This window comes from Stegostoma tigrinum, chromosome 23 (assembly GCF_030684315.1).
Source record: "Stegostoma tigrinum isolate sSteTig4 chromosome 23, sSteTig4.hap1, whole genome shotgun sequence".
Lineage (NCBI taxonomy): Eukaryota > Metazoa > Chordata > Chondrichthyes > Orectolobiformes > Stegostomatidae > Stegostoma > Stegostoma tigrinum.
Window position 1 is genome coordinate 18,646,709 of NC_081376.1, and position 19,716 is coordinate 18,666,424.

At 41.6% G+C, this 19,716-nt stretch overlaps 1 protein-coding gene across 7 annotated transcripts in view; it reads left to right on the top strand.

The window, feature by feature from the left end:
- The window catches only part of LOC125462258 (protein ELFN1-like), a 349,382-nt gene that overhangs the window by 93,803 nt on the left and 235,863 nt on the right, over positions 1 to 19,716 (top strand). The window contains exon 1 of one of the 7 annotated variants that reach the window (XM_048552082.2): positions 8,255 to 8,490. The exons of the other annotated variants lie outside the window; for them this stretch is intronic. The gene's annotated coding sequence lies outside the window, so the exon portion shown is untranslated. Of the gene's footprint in view, positions 1 to 8,254; positions 8,491 to 19,716 lie in introns of those variants that run through there. 7 annotated transcript variants of the gene reach the window in all.

The window sequence follows — 19,716 nt, forward strand, 5'->3', positions numbered from 1 at the left end:
AGTCAATACCTTGAGGGAGAATGAAAAGGAACAAGCGCCTTGAGGGGGAAGGGGGTGAGCTAGCATCTTAAGCAGAGTGGGAGAAAAGTGAGTCAGCACCATGAAGAGCAGAAGATGGGGTGAGTCAGCAATTTTGTGGGATGGAGACAATAAGGATTGCAGATGCTGGAAGCTAGGGTCAAAAACATGGAGCTGGAAAAGCTCAGCGGGTCAGACAGCATCCATGGAGCAGGAAAGTCAACATTTTAGGTCAGAACCCTTCTTCAAGAGACTCTTTAGGTCCTGAAGAAGGATTCCAACCTGAAATGTTGACTTTCTTCCTCCTCGAACCTTGTGGGGTTGTCAGCCCTATGAGATATTTGAATCATAATCTTGATGATAGCAATGGGGGTGCGACATCGACTTGAGGAAGAAGGGATAGTGTGAATCAATACCTTGAAGTAGAAGGGCATGCTGACTCAGCACCTTGCAAAAGAGGATAAGGGTGAGTCAACACCTTGGGGAATTGGATGGTGAGTCAGCATTTTAGGGAAGGGAAGGGTGGGTCAGCATCTTCGGAGGAGGGATGTATGATTTGGCACTTTTTTAAAAACTGCAGTAGGAGTCAGTACCTTGAGGGGAGAGGTTGCAAACAGAGGGGCTTATGAGTCAGAATCTTGAGGTGGTATTCAGTATTTTGAATTTGTATTATCTGCCAGAATCTTCAAGGTAGAAGGGAAGGGTGGAATTAGCTTGCACTTTGTGAGGAAGGGGGTGAAACACACCCTAATGAGGAGGAGACAGGGTGAGTCAGCACCCTGAAGGGTTGGGGATTGGATGAACCAGCACTTTGAAGGAAAGGTGGCAAAGTGAATTGTCATCTTGAGTGGGAAAAGAGATTGGTGGGGGGGGGGAAGAGACATGGCTTGCTGAGTCAGCATTTTAGGGATGCCATTGGAATGAGTCAGCACTTTGAAGGAGAAGGGACCAGTCAGCACCTCGAGGTATAATGGGCCAATGTTGAGTCACCTTGAAAGGGAACAGATTGTGAACCGGCACCTCGAGGGGGAGGGCTTAGTGAGTTGACACCTTGACAGGGAGTGCTAGCACCACAGCATCTCATCATCAGCTTAACCCAGCTCCCTAGTTGCTCTGAGCAGAATACCACTATTTCTGATTTTCCCAGCTGCAACAAGCAAAAGCTGTTCCTGGGCTTCCCTGAGCCATGACACACGAAGAGCACAGTTATCAACCGCTACTCTGCTTCTCTGAGCCCCAGTTCCCCACAGTCTTCCCTGCCATCCAGCTGCACAGAGCTAGCAACTGTATACCACCTCGCCAGCTCTCACTGGGCTTCTCTAAGCCTCACCTGAACACAGAGTTAACAATAATATCTCAGCTGCTGCTCTTCAAGTCCTTTCCAGCTTCTGTGAGCCTCAGCTGCACACGGAACTGAGGACAGCGTTTCAGCTGCCACCTTTTCAGAGCCACAAAATCATACAGAAAAAGAGGCTCTTGGGTCCATCAGTTCTGTCCCTACTAACCCAATATCACTTTTGCACTGCACACTGTTGTTATTGTTTTAGACCACATCACTATCCATGCAGCTGTTAAAATGCCACAAACTAAGCATGTGGGCCCTCTCTCGCTGTTGCTCTGTGTGCTCTCGTCAATGTTATCCCTCATTTCCATGGCAACATGCTGTGGAGACACTGACAACTGGAGTTACATCTACTCCACTCTCTGCGCTTGTGCTGATATCCTGAAAGCGCACTTTTTCTCACAATGCTCATTACTTGACTGAAGCTTTTCATGATGAGTATAATTCCATCAAACTGATCATTATCATCATCTTCAACTTCTGATTTTTCTGTGTCATGAGTCGCTTTGAAAATGCTACTGCTCCAATTTAGGCGGTTCATCACATAATGATAACTTGAGTCATTTCTGAAGCACCTATTATCTGTTGCTCAGGTACTCCTGGAATCCTTTTGCGTATTATTATTACTCCAATCCTGTCGTCTTTCAGACGATCCTCTGTCTGAAAATAAGTTTTAATTTCTATTCTTCACCTTTAGGCAACCATTCCCTGGTATCATGCTAATTCATTCTGAAGTGAGGTGGTGAAGACAGGAGCCAGTCACCAATGTTTTGTTTAATTCCAGATAAATTTTCTGATTGCAACACTAAGAAAAGTACACCTTCAACCTAGCACCCACTGTACCCGACATCTCTCCTTACATTCCTTGAATCATGGAATCTCTACACTGTGGAAGCAGGCCATTTGGCCCATTGAGTCCACACCAACTCTCTGAAGAGCATCCGTCCAAACCCACTGCCATATCCTATTTCTATAACCTTGCATTTCCCATGACTAATCCACCTAGCCTGCACATCCCTGGGCACAATGAGTAATTTAGCATGACCAATCCACTTAAGCTGCACTTCTTTGGACTGTGGGAAGAAACCCACACAGATTCAGGGAGAATGTGCAAGCTTTATGCAGACAGTTACCCAAGGCTGGACTTAAACCTGGGACCCTGGCACCATAAGGCAGCAGGGCTAACCACTGAGCCACCGTACTACCCAAATTCTTCTGAGTAAATGAAATAAACAGATGAAGTTTAACCAATGAACCATCCCTTAAAAGGACACTGCAACAAAAAAGAAAAGAAACTAAAGTAAATTAAAATGTAATTTTGAGTGGAGATTTTGCACTCCCTTCCCTGTTATCCGACCAGTTATAAAAGCACTCAGCTGGCTGCTTTGTGCTCCTTCTCAAGGGACATCAGACATAACCATGAAAGACAGCCAAGCAATTGAGCCAAGGGTGACTCACTAAACATGACTGCCTGGTCCTCCTTAAGGCCAGCCTTGGCCAGGGCCAGTCTAACAAGGAGGTCATCTGATCTCAGAGATAGTAACTGCTTATACTGAGTCAGAGATAGCACAGTGTGGAGCTGGAGGAACACAGCAGGCCAGGCAGCATTAGAGGAGCAGGAAAGCTGACATTTTGGGTCAGGACCCTTCTTCAGAAAATCTGAAGAAAGGCCCCAACCCAAAATGTCAGCTTTCCTGCTCCTCTAATGCTGCCTGGCCTGCTGTGTTCCTCCAGCTCCACACTGTGCTATCTCAGTCTTCTGATCTGCCAGTTTCTGTCTACACAGCTTGACTAAACATCAGAGGCATGGGGCTGAAGGGCAAGTAGAACTTGATGGGAAGACTCAAATAATAAAAGGGTAACAACAACCTCCCAGAGCCTGCATTTAGGGGCAATATGGTCTCCTCAAGGCCACAGAAATTACAGGCAATCTGGAATATGAAAACTGACATTGCAAGCAATTGTACCAGCCTGATGCATGTAATACTCAACACACCACCTCCAAGATGGAAAAAGGGAGGGCTCCCGTGGAGATCACTCTGCCAACTCTAGGTGGCAAGATGGAACACAGTGGCATGCCTGGATGGCTGACAAGGGTGAGGAGGTAGAGTTTTGCCTATAGAGGAAATTCCTGCCTGAAAAAGGGTAATAGCATGGAGGGGATTTCAGGATGGCTCAGATTGTGAGCCTGAAACTCCCAAGCAAGGTTTTGGACACTGGGGCCATGAGAAATTCTATCAAAATTAGGTCAAGTTGCATAAGAGTTTTCTGCATGTTGGCTCCATGCTACAAGTGTAATCAGAGCTGAGCACACAATTTTGAGGTTCTGAATGTGTAAGTTTCGTGTATGTAGGGAGCTAACGTAAATGTGGGACCCTTGGAGGATGCAACTGGGGAGTTAATAACAGGAAGCAGGAAAATGACATACAATTTAACTGGATATTGTGTGTTGGTCTTCACGGTGGAGAACATCATAAACATCTAAACATCATAAACATCATAAACATCTAAACATACCTCTTGAGGTATACAAGATAATGAGAGGCATAGATAGAGTTGATAGCCAGAGACTATTTCCCAGGGCAGAAATGGCTAGCACGAGGGGTCATAGTTTTAAGCTGGTTGGGGGAAAGTATAGAGGCGATGTCAGAGGCGGGTTCTTTACACAGGGAGTTGTGAGAGCATGGGATGCGTTGCCAGCAGCAGTTGTGGAAGCAAGGTCATTAGGGTTATTTAAGAGACTGCTGGACATGCATATGGTCACAGAAATTTGAGGGTGCATACATGAGGATCAATGGTCGGCACAACATTGTGGGCTGAAGGGCCTGTTCTGTGCTGTACTGTTCTATGTTCTATGTTCTAAACAGTTAAGTAAGGTGCTATTGGGAGAAAAGATCATGCAACAATCTCTATCATGAGAGACAAAGCATTTGACAAACTAATGGGAGTAAAGACAAACAAGTCTCTCAGACCTGATGGCCTACACCCTGGGGTTTTAAAGGAAGTAGCTGCAGAGATAATGGAGGCACCATTTGAACTATAGGATTCCAGAACTCACTAACTCCCGGGAGTTCTAGCAGATTGGAAACTTGCTAATGTGACATGCCTGTTCAAGAAAGGAGGAGCACTGAAACCAGTGTTCTTTAAGCCAGTTAGCCTAACATCTATCATTGGAAAAAATGTTAGAGTTCCTTATTAAGGAAGAATTAGCAGGACATTTAATAAAGTTTAATGCAATCAATCAAACAGAGTCAATGTAGTTTTCTGAAAAGCGAATCTTGTTTGACAAATTTGCTAGATTTCTTAGAGGAAATAATAGTGTTGATAAAGGGGAAATGGTAAAGTATTTGAATTTTCAGAAAGCATTTAATAAGGTTCCACAAAAAAGTTGCATAAGATAAGAGTATTGGAGGTGATGTATTGGCACAAATTAAGAATTGATTAACAAATAGAAAATAGAGAATCAGGAGTAATAGGTTTCTGTGAGTTTGGAAAGAGGTGACAAGTGGAGTGCCTGAAGGATAGTCCTAAGGCTTCAATTTTTTTTTTTCTGTATTAATGATTTGGAGGAGCGTCTGAGTGTAATGTATCCAAACTTGCTGATTAAACAAAAATAGGTGGGAGGGCATGTTGTATTGAGGACATAAGGAATATGCAGGGGGATATAGGTAGGTTGAGTGCATAGACAAAAACCTGGCAGATGGAGTTTAATGTAGGAAAGTATGAAGTCAGGCACATTGGAAAGTAGAATGACATTATTTTTGTAAATAGACAGATTGCCTAAAAATGTGATACAGAGGGATCTGGGTGTTCTTGTGCATGAAACACAAACCATTAAGTTGTAGATGCAGAAGCAAGGTAAGGGGCAAAATGTTTAGAGAAGATGTGAGGAAATATCTTTCCACCCAGAAAGTGGGAATCTGCAACTCTCTGCCTTAAGAGCGATGGAGGCAGAAACCCTTATAACATTTAAGAAGTATTTAGATGTGCATTTGTGATGCCATGGTAGACAAAAATATGGGGCCAAATGCAGGAATATAGGATGAGAACAGTTCAGTGGATGTTTCAAGCGGTGCTGATTGATGAGCTGAAAGGTTTTTTTCAGTGCTGTAAGTTGATTGCAAGTAATTAAGAAGGCAAACAGAATTTTGGTCTTTATTGCTGAAGCATGGGAGTTTAAAGACACAGAAATCTTGTTACAACTCTACAAGGAGTTACTGAGGCTGCCCTGGTATACTGTGTACAGATGATTTCCTCATATTTCAGAAAGGCCGATTCCTGGGATGAAGAGATAGACTTATTAAGAATGGCCAAATAGGTTGGGCCTTTATTCATTGTAGTCCAGAAGAGTGAAAGGTGATCTTATTGAAACATACAAGATTTTGAGGGTGTTTGACAGGATGGATGTTGAGAAAATCTTTTCATTTCTGGGGGAACCTTGAACGAGCAGACATAGCTAGAGAATAAAAGACAACTTTTAAAATTGAGAAGTGAAGGAGTGTTTTCTTTGAAGCTAATGAATGCTTAGCATTTTCTATCTAAGAACATTGTAGATGATAGATCACTGTAAGTGTTTAAAGAGGAGATAGATAGATTTTTAAAATACTGGAAGTTGAGGCCTGGGGCAGATCAGCTACAATCTTTTTGAATGATGGGGTAGGCTTGAGGGGCTGAATGGTTACCCCGTTCCTACTTCTTAAGTATATCAGACCATCGACAGAAAAACATATGACTGTCTTTCTACTGTGTTGAAAATTCATAAAGAACTATGAGCCAAATTAATTAAATTAACTAGTGACACCTCATTAAATGAACACTGGGACACAAATCAAATTTCAACAGTAACTTATCAAATTAAATCAACTTGTCACTTTAAGCAGACGTTATACACTGCAGTTCTTTCAGCAGTTGCAGAAGGCCTCAAGCAGTTAACACACAGACATTGCATGCTTTCTCTCAGACACAAGCCGGCACAGGTGTCATCATAGAAGAAATGAAGGAAGTTGGGCCTAATGGATGGCTGGCAAAGGTGAGTAAGTGAAGGGTGTGTCGCAGCCTGGATAGCAAACTCCTCTGTACAGAGTGGAGTAGTCCGGAGGAGATTTCAGCAAGGTGGCGATCAGTTTTTAAAAGATTCATCCACAGGATGTATGCATCACTGGCCAGACTAGCGTTTAATGCCTATCCATAAATACCCAAAGCAACTAGAATGAACCACATTAATATAGGCCAGGAGTCACATGTAGGCCAGAACAGGTAACGATGTTAGTTTCCTTCCCTGAAGGAGATTGGTGAATCAGGTTGGTTTTATTCCAACAATTGATAATTGTTTACGGTTATCATTAGTCACTTAATTCCAGGCACTTTATTGAGTTAAAATTCCATCATCTGCCAAAGCAGGATTTAAACCTAGGTGTTCAGAACATTACCTATGTTTCTGGATAATAGTCTAGCATTAATACCGCCAGGCTATTCCATTAACATGAGCTGTCTTTGCACCATGAGGGTAGTCAGGGCCATGTCAACCACATTACTGTGGGACTGGAGTCACATGGAGACTAGACTGCGTTCATTTAATTGTAAATTTTCATCATTAAAGGACATTAATGCATCAGATGCCACTTGCAACAATTAATGATGGTTTCATGGTTATTGAGATGACGGCCAGAATTTTTTAAGTGTCTGAACCATATGAGCTATGGCATGAAATGCAGCAAAATTTCATGGGATATCCAGTGTGGTCCATCTTGGCATCAGGAATAACTCACTGCACCTTTTAACTAAGTTCTTGGCATCAAGGTGAGATTGTCACTAGGCAGCTTAATATGCAGCTTTTATATCATACCATCTGCTGAGTACAAAATGGATACAGAGAATTCTTGGTATTGCAGTCAGAGCTGTTACCTAGTGACTTTAGTTCACTCCTTGCTCCAAAGGACCTCCATATTGGACACCAGGCACCAACATCTCAAGACACATTTCATGGGCATCGGCCACATGCACCCCACATTCATGGACATTACATCCGACATGTGCCAGCCTGTAAGAACCCTCATGGCTCATTTTTGATTCACTTACAGGATGCTCCTGTGGTTCAATCCTGCGCCTTGGAGCACAACAGCAACTTCCATTGTAATACTGCTGTGTGGACACTTTGCACTCAGGGACATGTACCCAGCTTATGGACTAGTCCAGGTCTCATTTCCAGACTGTTTTCTTGCTATCTTAGCACTCGTCACTTTGAGCCTAAGTGAATGCTCAAAGCATCCATGTCTCGTCTTTTTGCACCTTGCCTCCCAGTCAGAGATACCAGACACCCAGTACTGTTGTATGGCTGTACACGAAGCCAAGAAGCTTGTCAAGATTGGCAGCAGGCCCACCTCAATCAAGGGAAGGGAAGTTGCCTTCAGTCAGGGGCTTCCAACAGCAAGTCATGGACATTGTCTGGTACAAATCCAATGGCTTGGACACAGTCAGTCAGTCACTCAGAGCAGTCACAGTCAGGACCTTCTGCACATGAGGGATAAGCAGCCAAATGTCCGGCAGCCAACACCCATCTTGACTCTTTCTGTCCTATTGTTGGTTAATTTCTTCCTGGAACAAGAAAGTGTCAATATTAAATGATTTGAATGAAAGTTTTGGTGCAGGTGGGAAGGTGACCTGTTTGAGTAATTAGACAGCTGTCACAGCATGCAAGGTTAGTGGGGTTGGGTGTTGGGGTTAGTGACAGTGGGTGAGGGATGATGTTGCAGGCAGTGGCGAGAGTGGTAGAACATGAGCCTTAGTGGGAGAAACGTGCAGATACAGTGAGTGAGAGGTATTGGAGAGCAGATGGTGGCAATTACACTGGGGAGTGGAAATGATCATTGACTTTCTTTTTACAGTGATGCCAATCACCCCAGACACTGAGACCGCAATGATCTGGATGGAAACCTCTGTCCAGGCTGGCATGATCTGGTGCCTTGGCCTCTACTACTGGTCCTGGGAAGAAGATGTGAGAGCTACCTTCACCCTTCATCACCACCTCGAAACCCTCTTTTCAGAGTTCAATGATGATGGATTCTATCAGTGCTGTTATAATGGTTGGCGTCAGGGATGGGAAAGAGCCATTGTGAAACAATAGCAATATGGTAATTACACACTGTGTTATGGACTAGTCCAGGTCTCATTTTCAGACTGTTTTCTTGCTATCTTAGCACTCCATCAGGTCATTCCAGAACATAACAAATAGCTACAGAATTTCTTTCCCCCATGCTACCTCTGCTTCTTTGGCCAATTTCTCTTAAATTGTGTCCTCTGGTTACTAATACTGAAAGGAACAGTCATGGGCTGGGCAGATCAGGTGAGTGAAACTATATAGGATGTCAGCCAATGCTTTTTGATGGAGCTGTCTTCTCTGAATCAGAAATGTATGGGTTCAGGCCACACTATGTCATATGAGGGCACAGGCAGATAGTGCTGTACTGAGGGAGAGCTCCACTGTGAGAGGTATTATTTTTCCAATGACATGCTAAATTGAGACTCTGCTCTTTCAGGTGTATGTAAATGTTTCAATTGCATTGTTTGAAATAAGATTAGGGAAGTTGATCACAATCTGGTAATTATCAAATTGCTGTTTTTGAGAGCTTTCTGTGCACAAATTGCCTGCGATACTTCCTATGTTATGAAAAAGTGACTGCACTTCAATAATACTTGATTAGCTGTAAAGCACCTTTTGATGTCTGGTGGTCGTGAAGTATGCTTTAGAGATATCATACTTCCCATTTTTAAAAGTGAGTTGCTCAATACTTGGATTGATCTCAATGATATATGTTCTTTACATCCTCCATTTTAGGGTTCTCATTGCTAAGTATGGAATTTAGGAATTCCTGAAGAGACGTTGTTGGTGGAAGATTTTGTTTAAATAAATTTACCCTTCTTAATCAGCTGCTTTAGAAAAATAAAGTCTGCAAATTTATTCTCATCAAACCTGTTTTTTGCCAGTAAGGCAAATTATCATTCTGCAAAATAAGGCTTTGCTGCCTTTTCTGTATCTTAGCAACCATCATGGCTGCCTGAGCTCTCCGTCATATAGCTAATAGCCTCAGACTCTGGACCCTGAAGCAGGTTAGGCCCTAGAATGTAAAGGGAGTCATCACTGAATTCTCTTGGACTCATAATTGGTGTAAAGTAAGCCACAGGTCCAAAATGTTGGAGCTGCAGTTGATGTAGCCTAGCTTTCATATATGATAATTGGACAATATCGCAATCGTGCATACTCTTGAAATCAAAAATAGCAACTTGCATTTGTACAGTGATTTTGAAGTAGTAAAACACTCCAAAGCACTTTAAAAGCACATTATCAAATAAGATTTGATACAAAGTCACATATGGAGACAATAGATCAGATGCTTGGTTAAAAAAAAGGTGGCTTTTAAGGAGATTAGTAAAGAAGGCAAAAAAAAAATAGAACGGGCAGAGAGTTTTAGGGAGTGAATTCTAGAGCTTGAAGATTAGACAGCTGAAGGCCTGGCCACCAAAGCAGCTTGATTAAACCAGGGTTGTAAAAGAGCTAGAGATAAAGGATATTATAGCCCATCTCTCTCGTTAGAAAGAGATTACTGGTGGTGAGGTTAACGATGCCACAGATGTCCTCTTCACCATAGATGTGCTAACTATTAATCCCAGCAGCTGAAATCATAATGACAGCCATTTCTTCACAGGTTGTGCGTTCTCTATCACACAGCCAGTTCCTCTCTGGGTACGTGTTCCCCATCAATAGGTAAACTCCTGAGTGGGAATGGGTTTCTTATCCCACAGCTAGTTCTTCACCAGGACCACACCCTCAAGGCTCTACTTGTTCTTTCTTCATTTTTAAAATTCCAAGCAATTAACATCTCCAACACTTTGCTGAATTTTGTATGCTAGAACTAGTTTCATAATTTTTCCTTCAGTAGTAATTTTACTTCTCTTGATCTTCTTGTGGTTCTGTTGACCTTTGTATTTTCATTTTACTTGTAATGGAATATTGCCAAGTTCTCACCAAAAGTCATTGCCAAATTCATTTTGATCTTTCATTTTCTGCTTGACCTTGTTGGATCGATAACATTTTTCAATGTTGTTCATTTTTGTTTTAATTTGTTTTCTATTGTTCATTTTTTACCCCAGCTCCCAGCAGTGAGGTTTAAAATTAATTTTTGACTCTTCTAAATTTTGATCCTTGAAAGGATTGACAAATTGACTCTTATTCCACTTGGGTGATTGACCAGTTTCATCCAGCAAGGTATAGAGCCTGATTTTCCAGCAGTATCCTGACTACTGATCACCAATTCGTTCTGCAAGCCATTCTGTCGACTTGCCTCAATGTGAAATACAGAAATAGGTGTCAAAAATTAATTTGAAAATCACACTCTCATTCAAAAGTTGTTGGTCCTGAAAATCTGAAATAAGAGCACAAATGTTGGAAAATCTTGGCAGGTCAGGAGACACCTGTGGAGAGAAATTTGAGTTAATGTTTCAAATTGATGATCTTTTGCCAGAACTGCAGAAAGACAGAAATATTACAACCTTCTTACAACAGCACTTCCAATATATCTTCTTTCTTCCTTACCGGTGGCTTCCCCAGTACTGTGCTTGACAGGGTCTCCTTGATATGTCCAATTATTTTATACACATCTGCTGTCATTTCTTCCTCTCCTTCCCAAAATCATAACATGATTCCCCTTGTTCTCACATACAAGCATACAAATATGGAGGAGGAGTAAGCCTTTTGACCATTTGAGCCTGCTCCCATGCTGACTTTTCTGACCATGGCCTACAACACAGTTCCAGTGAAGCTCTATGCATGCTTAAAAAGTAATACCTTATTTTTCACTTGGCTCTCTATAGGATTCTAGACTCAGCATTGATAGTTATTTCAGCCTCGATCTTATTCTTTGTGTTTTTTATACTTTTTTGCTTTGCTGTGTCGGTCTTGTCCAAAGTCTTTCTTCATCTGATGAAGAGTCATCTATGCTCAAAGCACTAGCTTGCTGTCTCTCTATGGTTGCTGTCTGACCTGCTGTGATCCCCAGCATTTGTTGCTTTTTGTCTAGAATCTGCCATCCGCAGTAAATTGTTTCCACTTCTTTCTTTATCCCATCATTTTATAATCAGATGTCCATTATGCAATCAATCAAACCTCTTTTGGGTGCAACTTTTGTTTATTTACTGAATCTGTTTCTGCTCTCTTTGATTTGCATCATAATTTTCTTTTATTATTTAATCTCACTTGATCTACAATCTATTATAGAACTTCCTGTGCCTCCTCCTACCTTTCATTAGTTTAAAAGCTCTTAAATTTTTATCTTTCTTTTGATTTGATGTAAGGTCATTGATCTTCAATGTTAACCCCGTTTTATTTTTCTCTGTCCATATGCTGCTTGATACAGGAGCATGGGACTTAGGAGCAGAAGTAAGCCATTTGACCCTTCAAGACTGCTCCACCATTCAATTCAGAAAGATCAGAGCTGATTGGGTTCAGTCTCATCTCCACTTTTACACAATATAATCCTCAACTCTGTAATCCATCAAAAATCTATCCAACTGAGCGTTGAATAAATTTAAAGTTGCAGTTTTCTTTCTAGGGAAGAGAATTCCACACTCAACCAATGCCTATAGCTGTTTTGAAGATTTATTACTCTTCAACTATGTTTAAATCTCCCCCACAAGAGGAAACATTCTCCAAGTACCTGCCCTATTAGTTCCATCAAGTTTGTATATACTTCAATAAGATTAACTCTCATTCTTCTAAAGCGCAAGGGTTTGGACCTAATCTGTAATGCAATGCCTGTTTTAAGAAAGAAGAAAAGAAGGAAGGCATGCAACAAGTGCTGTTGTAGAAGGTTGAACACTGTCCTGTCCTAGGGCTTTATGAATCTTTGGGTCCAGTAGTTTTATTTTGCTCATTTTCCCCGGTGATATGATTCTTTTTAGCTCACCTCTCTCTCTTTCAGCTCTTACTTTGTGCTGGACGTAAGGAGTGTGCAAATGGGAAGAAACTGGGTGCCACAATACTCAAAGGGGTGGGTAACTGTAGGATACATCAATGTTAGAGGTTTTAAAGGGAAAGGAGATTACACAGAGACCATGCATTGTACTGGATGCAGACCATGATGTTGGACTGGGGTGGACAAAGTCAGAAATCACATGAGATTAGGTTATGGTTCAACAGGTTTATTTGAAAACATAAGCTTTCGGAGCCTCAGTTCTTCTTCAGGTGTTAGTGAGAGAGGTAGCATCAGACACAGAATTTATAAGTAAAAGATCAAAGGTTCATGCCTTTGATGAGGATGAACTCAACAAACCTAAGATGCTGTTAAATCTTAAATCGGTTAGAATGTTTTAATTGATTAATATGTATATGTAAATCCCCAAATTCCTTTCAAGTCACGGTCCTGAGAGAATTAAACGTTTTATCAGGGTAAAGAAGAGGTGAGGTTTTAGGTCAGACAACGCATGATAGGTATGAAACCTTAGAATCTGTTTGTTGAGATCCCCTATCTCACACACACATGCACACACATGCACACTCTCACCTCCTCCCTCCACCCACACCCACACCCACACTCACACCCATATCCACACACGAAACACAAACACACACACACACACACACACACACACACACACACGCGCACACTCTCACCTCCTCCCTCCACCCACACCCACACCCATTTCCACCCACACCCACACTCACACCCATATCCACATACAGAAACATAAACACACACACACACACACACGCAACACACGCGCGCGCACATAAATCTATGAGGTGAATTTGTATTTGCAGATACGTTTTATTTTGTTCAAAAAGCACACAGTTTATAGACAGTCAATCAATATGGTATTTTAAATTTCTACTTAGAAATAAAACCAGGCTGACTCCAAACCAAACACAAAAAATTCTAAACAAGGTCTCACACCTAACATGCATTGTCTGATGTAAAATGTTACCTCTCCTTTACACTGATAAAACCTTTAGTTCTCTCAGGATAGTGACTTGGAAGGAACTCGGGGATTTACATATACATAGTAATCAATTAAAACCTTCTAACTGATTGAAGATTTAACTTCATCTTAGGTTTGTTTAGTACATCCTGCTCTGTGGTGTGAACCTTCGATATTTACTTATAAAGTCTGTGTCTGTTACTACCTCTCTCATTAACACCTGAAGAAGGACTGAGGCCCCGAAAGCTTGTGTTTTCAAATAAATCAGTTAGGCTATAACCTGGTGTCGTGTGATTTCGGACTGGATGCATACCAGCAGAATCACTAATCCCAGGCCATCCTAACGCATTGCTCCCTTGTTTGCTGTGCACCTCCCTGCCCAGACATTGATAATCAACTCATTCACACCAATGCTCTTGGGCACAGAGGGTGGGAAAGAATAGGGATGTTGTGGGGATGCGGGTGTCAACAGTACCCATTGCCCTCTGTCAACCATGCCACAGATATGCCTTCGATAAGTTTACTCCTTCTTCTCCCTCCCAGTCATCCTTAATGCACTTTTAAATTATTAGCAGTATTATAAGAAAGAAAGATAGAATTTCAGTTTTTCTATCCTTTCTTATGCCCGGCCTTGATGTATTTTCCATTTACCTTGTTCAGTGGCGTTTTTATTGCCTCGAATTCTGCATTAAGACTTCATTCTTAGACATGAGCACATCATGCAGACTGACAATTTGCTGCTGCACTGAGGTGCCATCCTAGAGATGTGACCATGGAGATTTTGTGATGTTATTTGAAGAGCAGGGTCTTCTCTTGGTATCCAGGCTAGTGTTCTTCCTGCAAGCATCTCTACCAGATCAGTAACTTGTCATTTCGTGTTTTTGCTGTTTGTGCCAGGTAACTGATTGTATGACAAATGCCTTCAGTATTCAAGAGACATGGTATAATGCTATGCAAACCCACAATTTCCATTGCCTCCTCCATATCTTAACCTTTAACAATCTTCCCAGATCTACATGCATCCAGGCTATGCTCCTCCATCATTAACAGGGTTGTGCCATATAATGATCTTCAAGATAATACACTGAGGATATAGCTGCCCTACATCACTATACCTCAGTCATTTTGGGTTGAATCTTTTGGGCTAAGTGTCAATTTCATTGAGTTTTATGGAAGGCTCATCTCCATGAGGCCTAGTGAGCTTCCTTGCTATTATCTCAATCTCACCTCATTAACTACATACCCTGCCCCTATGCTACCCCTCAAAACTGACAATAATCTGAGTAACACCATTTTATCACTTGACTTAGCGGAAATGGTCATCACTGCTGGATATCCTGGAATTGACCATCTGTCGCCCCATGTCACCTTTAAAAGGCTATTGTGAACATTGACAAGCATGATAATCCGGAGTGGCCTTGCACGGTTTGTGCCATGTGCCCTAGACATGGCAGATAAAGGGAAATTATTTGCGGACAGGCACCCAGAGATTGTGATGGAAGGGAGGGTGCAGAAGATGAAAGCCCTCTTTTCCAAGGACTAGCAGAAGGAGCCATGCCATTATCCCCCTGTCAGCCTGGTCCAGGGTTGTCACCCTGGGTCATTATGGTCCCAGCCAATTGGCCGAATGCCTAGCAATGAAGAAAAGACATCAATGGTCGTCTCCATTCTACCAGAGTAAATGTCACCATCTTCTGTCTACTATCTCACACCTACTCCATCATTACCACTCCACTCACCTCCCACCAAGGCTCGTGCTGTACCTCTCTTACTATTTGGTGGTTGTCAGATTTGGGATCATATGTTTTCATCTGGGTGCATAGATAGATTCATAGAATTCGTAAACTAATACCTTCAAAGGTGACATCAGTGGGTAGTCCAAAAACATGACAGAGAGTTATATCTGGAGACCAGGAATGCAGATGAACTGTATACAGAAACTCTTCACTTCAAGCAATAGTTACAGATGACAACAGTGCCCCACAGAACAACTGAGAAGAACCAAGAAGCTATTTATCCCAGAGAGAGTAGGAACTGCAGATGCTGGAGGATCTGAGATAACAAGGTGTAGAGCTGGATGAGCACAGCAGGCCAAGAAGCATCAGAGGAGCACGATAGCCGAGAGAAGGGTCTAGGCCAGAAACACCAGCCTTCCTGCTCCTCTGCTGCTGCTTGGTCTGCTGTGTTCATCCAGCTCTACACCTTGTTATCTCAGCTACTTATCCCATGTGTGTTATTTAATTTTGAAAGTGAAGAGATATGTTTACACCATTCATGTGAGAAACAAGGTGTGAAGATAGTTGAAATTATTCACGTTTTCCAACATCAGTAATTTTACTTTTAACATTTCAATTGGGTGAATACTATTGCACAAATGCTTAATGTGTCACATCGAATTCCTTTGACAACAATTTTGTAGGCTCTGACCACATCAACTGCTACTATTTTAAAGGAAGTTTTACGACTTTCTCATAGGCAACAAAGATGAGAAATACATGCTTGTTTTTGTTCTCTCTGATCATGCCCATATAACTGAGAATGAATTTCTACGGAATACAATATCGACTGACCTTAGAATGATTGGGAATGGAGTCATGACCTCTAATGGCATTGCCCCTGGCACTTACTGTGTTAAGCAGAATTACAGCATGTGTTTTTTTAAATGTGCAGGAACTGTCATCATGATGTTGCCACATTCAGAGGAATTACAGCATAGTATTAAATGTTGTGAACACATGTCCACACCTTTTTTCACCATTTTCTTAACTCATGAAATTGTACGCCATAGAACCAGATTATTTGGCCAATGGCACACTACAAGAATCTTAAAAGACCTATCCAGTATATTCTATTTTCCCCTTTTCTTTCCTCATTGTACTTTAAATTTAATCTTTCAAGTTTTTATTTGTTTCGTTTCTTTAAGGTGCGAGTTACTCTGTTTCTACTGTTTTCAAGAGGAACATTCCATATTATAACAAATTGTTGTGTGAAAAATATTCTCATCTCCTCTCAAGTTCTTTTGCCAAATATTTCAGTCCTGTATCCTATGGCTGCTGAACCTCTTGCCAGAGTAAACAGTTCCCACATTTTCTGTTTCATGATGTAAGTGGGATATAAAATGGATCTTTGTATTGCTGATTATATTTCAAGGCAACCTCTCCATTAGATTTGCTGTTGAATCCTTACATTTTATCCGTTTAAAGTTTTCATTGTGGCTGAGGTCGGGAGGGGAATAGTAACTGTTTTAGTCTTTTGACAGTTGGTGTTAATTTTTATCATTTTCCAACATTTCCACATGTCCTGTAGACTCTTTGGTCCATTATCAGTCTTTGCTACTCCTATTGGTGTAGGGTCATATTTGTTCAATGGATTCTTTGTGAGGATAATGTGAAAAGGCTTCTTGTATTCTCTTTTTCCCATTTTTCTCTGATTCCCAGCCCTGTTCAATGAATATTCTGAAATTGGACCTTCAGTCAATTTGTTCTTTTTCCTGCATCCGGGAAGAAGATGATTTGAAGCATCACAGCGGCTCTGTTCTGTTGCCTAACTTTCCACCATCTACATGGCATGAGTCAGGAGTATGATAGAATGCTCTAAACTTGACTGAATGAGTTCAGTTCAAATAACAGACAACAAATTTTATACATTTCATAACAAAGCATCCCGTCCACCAACATTATCAAATATTACCTTGACCAATGATGCCCAGCTGCAGTGCTGTGTGCCATGCATGAGATGCATTGTAAAAATTTTCCAAAGCTTCTTCAATAGTATCTTTCAAAATTGCAACCTCTGCCACATAGAAAAACATCACTTAAAGCTCCGTTCCAAGTAACACACCATCCTGATATGGAGCTATACCACCATTCTTTCAATACTCTCATGTCAGGGTTCTGGAGCTGCCTACTAAAAGCAATATGTGTGTACCGACGGCATGTGACTTGCAGGTAGTTTACAATGCTCACAAGGTGAATTAAGAAGGAGCAGTAAATGATGTCCTTGCTAATGATGCTCATATTCTGTGAATGAATTAAAGACAAACTCCTGAGCTCAGGATTTTTTGCTCTGTTATTGGTGCCCAGTGGTGGTTCCATCACAATATTTTTCTATCACAATTTACTTAAATTTTCATAGCTTTTTTCTGACTTCTTTTTCATATCACTCAGAATTTTGAGGTGGTCTTCAGTTGGGTTACATATTTAGTGTTACAGTTTTTCTTCCAAGCATTCTTCTTTCCTGCTGAAAGTATCAATTCATCCTATTCATTGGATCTTGCGTAATACACAATGATCATCCATCAGCAAGCTGAGGAAATTAATATGAACTGCGGATCAACTCTGGGGAACTTTGCAGTTTGCATTCTAAGCCTTAGGGCTCTGTGGCGCAATGGTAACATCCCTACTACCTTACCAGGAGATGCAGGTTCAAGTCCCACTTCTCCCAGATATGTGTTGTAACATCTTGTAAAAAAAATCTGTCCTGAAGCCTGACTTGGCTTGTGTATCCAATCAGCATGAAAAGAGCAGTGGCCACAGGTGTGAACTCAAACTGATCTCATCCTGGTCTAGAGTACTAAGACTAATTAAATGCTTCTGCTCATACTGAGTTCAGTCAACTAAATGTGAGATTACAGGAATTCTGATCATTTAGACAGCACTTCTGGAGCAATGGTATTCTCCTCATGTCTGAGCCAGGAGACCTGGGTTCATGTTCAAGAGGTATGCAAAACTGCCTCTGAACAGATTGGGTAAAAATATCTAGGAGTAAGAGTGAAGCCTGTGCCATTATTGAATTTGATCATGGCAATTCTATGTTTCACTTCCATTTACCAGAGTTGGTTTCATAACCATAACAAAGGTCTGCTAATCTTAAAATTTTGAATTGGTCTTAACAGACTTTTGGGTGAGATTTGCAGATTTTTACAACTAGTTGTACCTTGTGAGACCTAAATATCCTAGCTCTAATTTTAAGGTTATACTGCTTTAGTAATTTCATTAGCTGTTGTTTACTCTCCAGACTAGGGAAAACCATTTATATATACATAAAATGCTTAATTCTGTCTATTTTATGTACTCCTTTGAATATCAATTAGGTAAAACCTTAATATTCCATATTGGAGAGAATATAACCCCAATCAATGCAGCTTACCTTGGAACATCAGCAGCTTTCTGAACAAGCTGTACCTCTCCAAAGCCAGTGAAGGGAGGTACTCCAACTGGAGCCTGACCAGAACATTTTCTAGTTGAAATGAAGCAGGAAGCAAATATAGAACCTCAATGAATATATAGCTCTGTTACAGTCCTACTTCTATCATCAGTGAGCATCCTTTACAATGAAAACAAGCTGGCACAGAAACATATGATCTTCATCCGATGGGGTTAAAACAGAGTGGGCTGTACACTCAAATAAAAACAGTAAGCTGGAGAAATGCAGCAGTATCTCTGGTGAGAGAAACAGAAGATGGAATCTTATAGGGATCAGAGCGATGTGGGCTGTGGTGAGATGTTGCAGAATTGGGTGAGCAGTACGCTGAGGCCCATCTCAACATTGAGGTCATTCCACTCCATCTTTTATGCATTTCACAAGTGGCACAGTGAGATTCTTGCTAGGCATCAGCCAGATACCAAAAGCACTCATTATTGATTATTAAAGGCTTTGTTAATGACCCAACTCCCCTCATTAATATTTACAACCCAATGTTACCAAACAAGCCTGACATTAGGAAAACTTGACAAGGATATGAGAGCCAGTGCCTGATGGATTTGGGCTTGTCGCTTGCTCCAAATGACCTCTACATTGAATACCAGGCACAAACATCTTGGGTACATTCCACGGGCATCAGTCACATGTGCCCCACATCCATGGACATTGGCATCTGATACCTGTCATCCTGTCAGAAGCCTCATGGCACATCTTTGATCCACTTACACAATGCTTCTGTACTTCAATGCTGCACCTCAGGCTGTACCAGCAACTATCATTGTATGGCACAATAAAAATACTGTGCACTCAGGGAAATTGGCCCAGAACATGATTTGGATCAGGCTTCAAGTTTGGGCTTTTCTCTTGCTCTCACTCACTCTGACGCTGCCTCGATGCTCACAGTTTCCCTGTCTTTTCATGCTTTTGCATGTTTATTCAGAGATCCCAAGCTTATGTTACCTCTGTCTCACCTTTCTGTCCAGCAGGGCACTTGTCACAGCTGTCAGAGGGCATCAGTCAAGTCAAGGGCAGCCTCTAGTATGGTCCAGACCGTGCTCGGGGCTGTCAGATTCAGGATCCTGTCCACACAAGGAATGAGGAGCGGAATAATGGGAAGCATTTTTTGTGTTCATTTACAGCATGTGGGTGTCTCTGGGCAGGCCAGCAGTCATCGCCCATCCCTA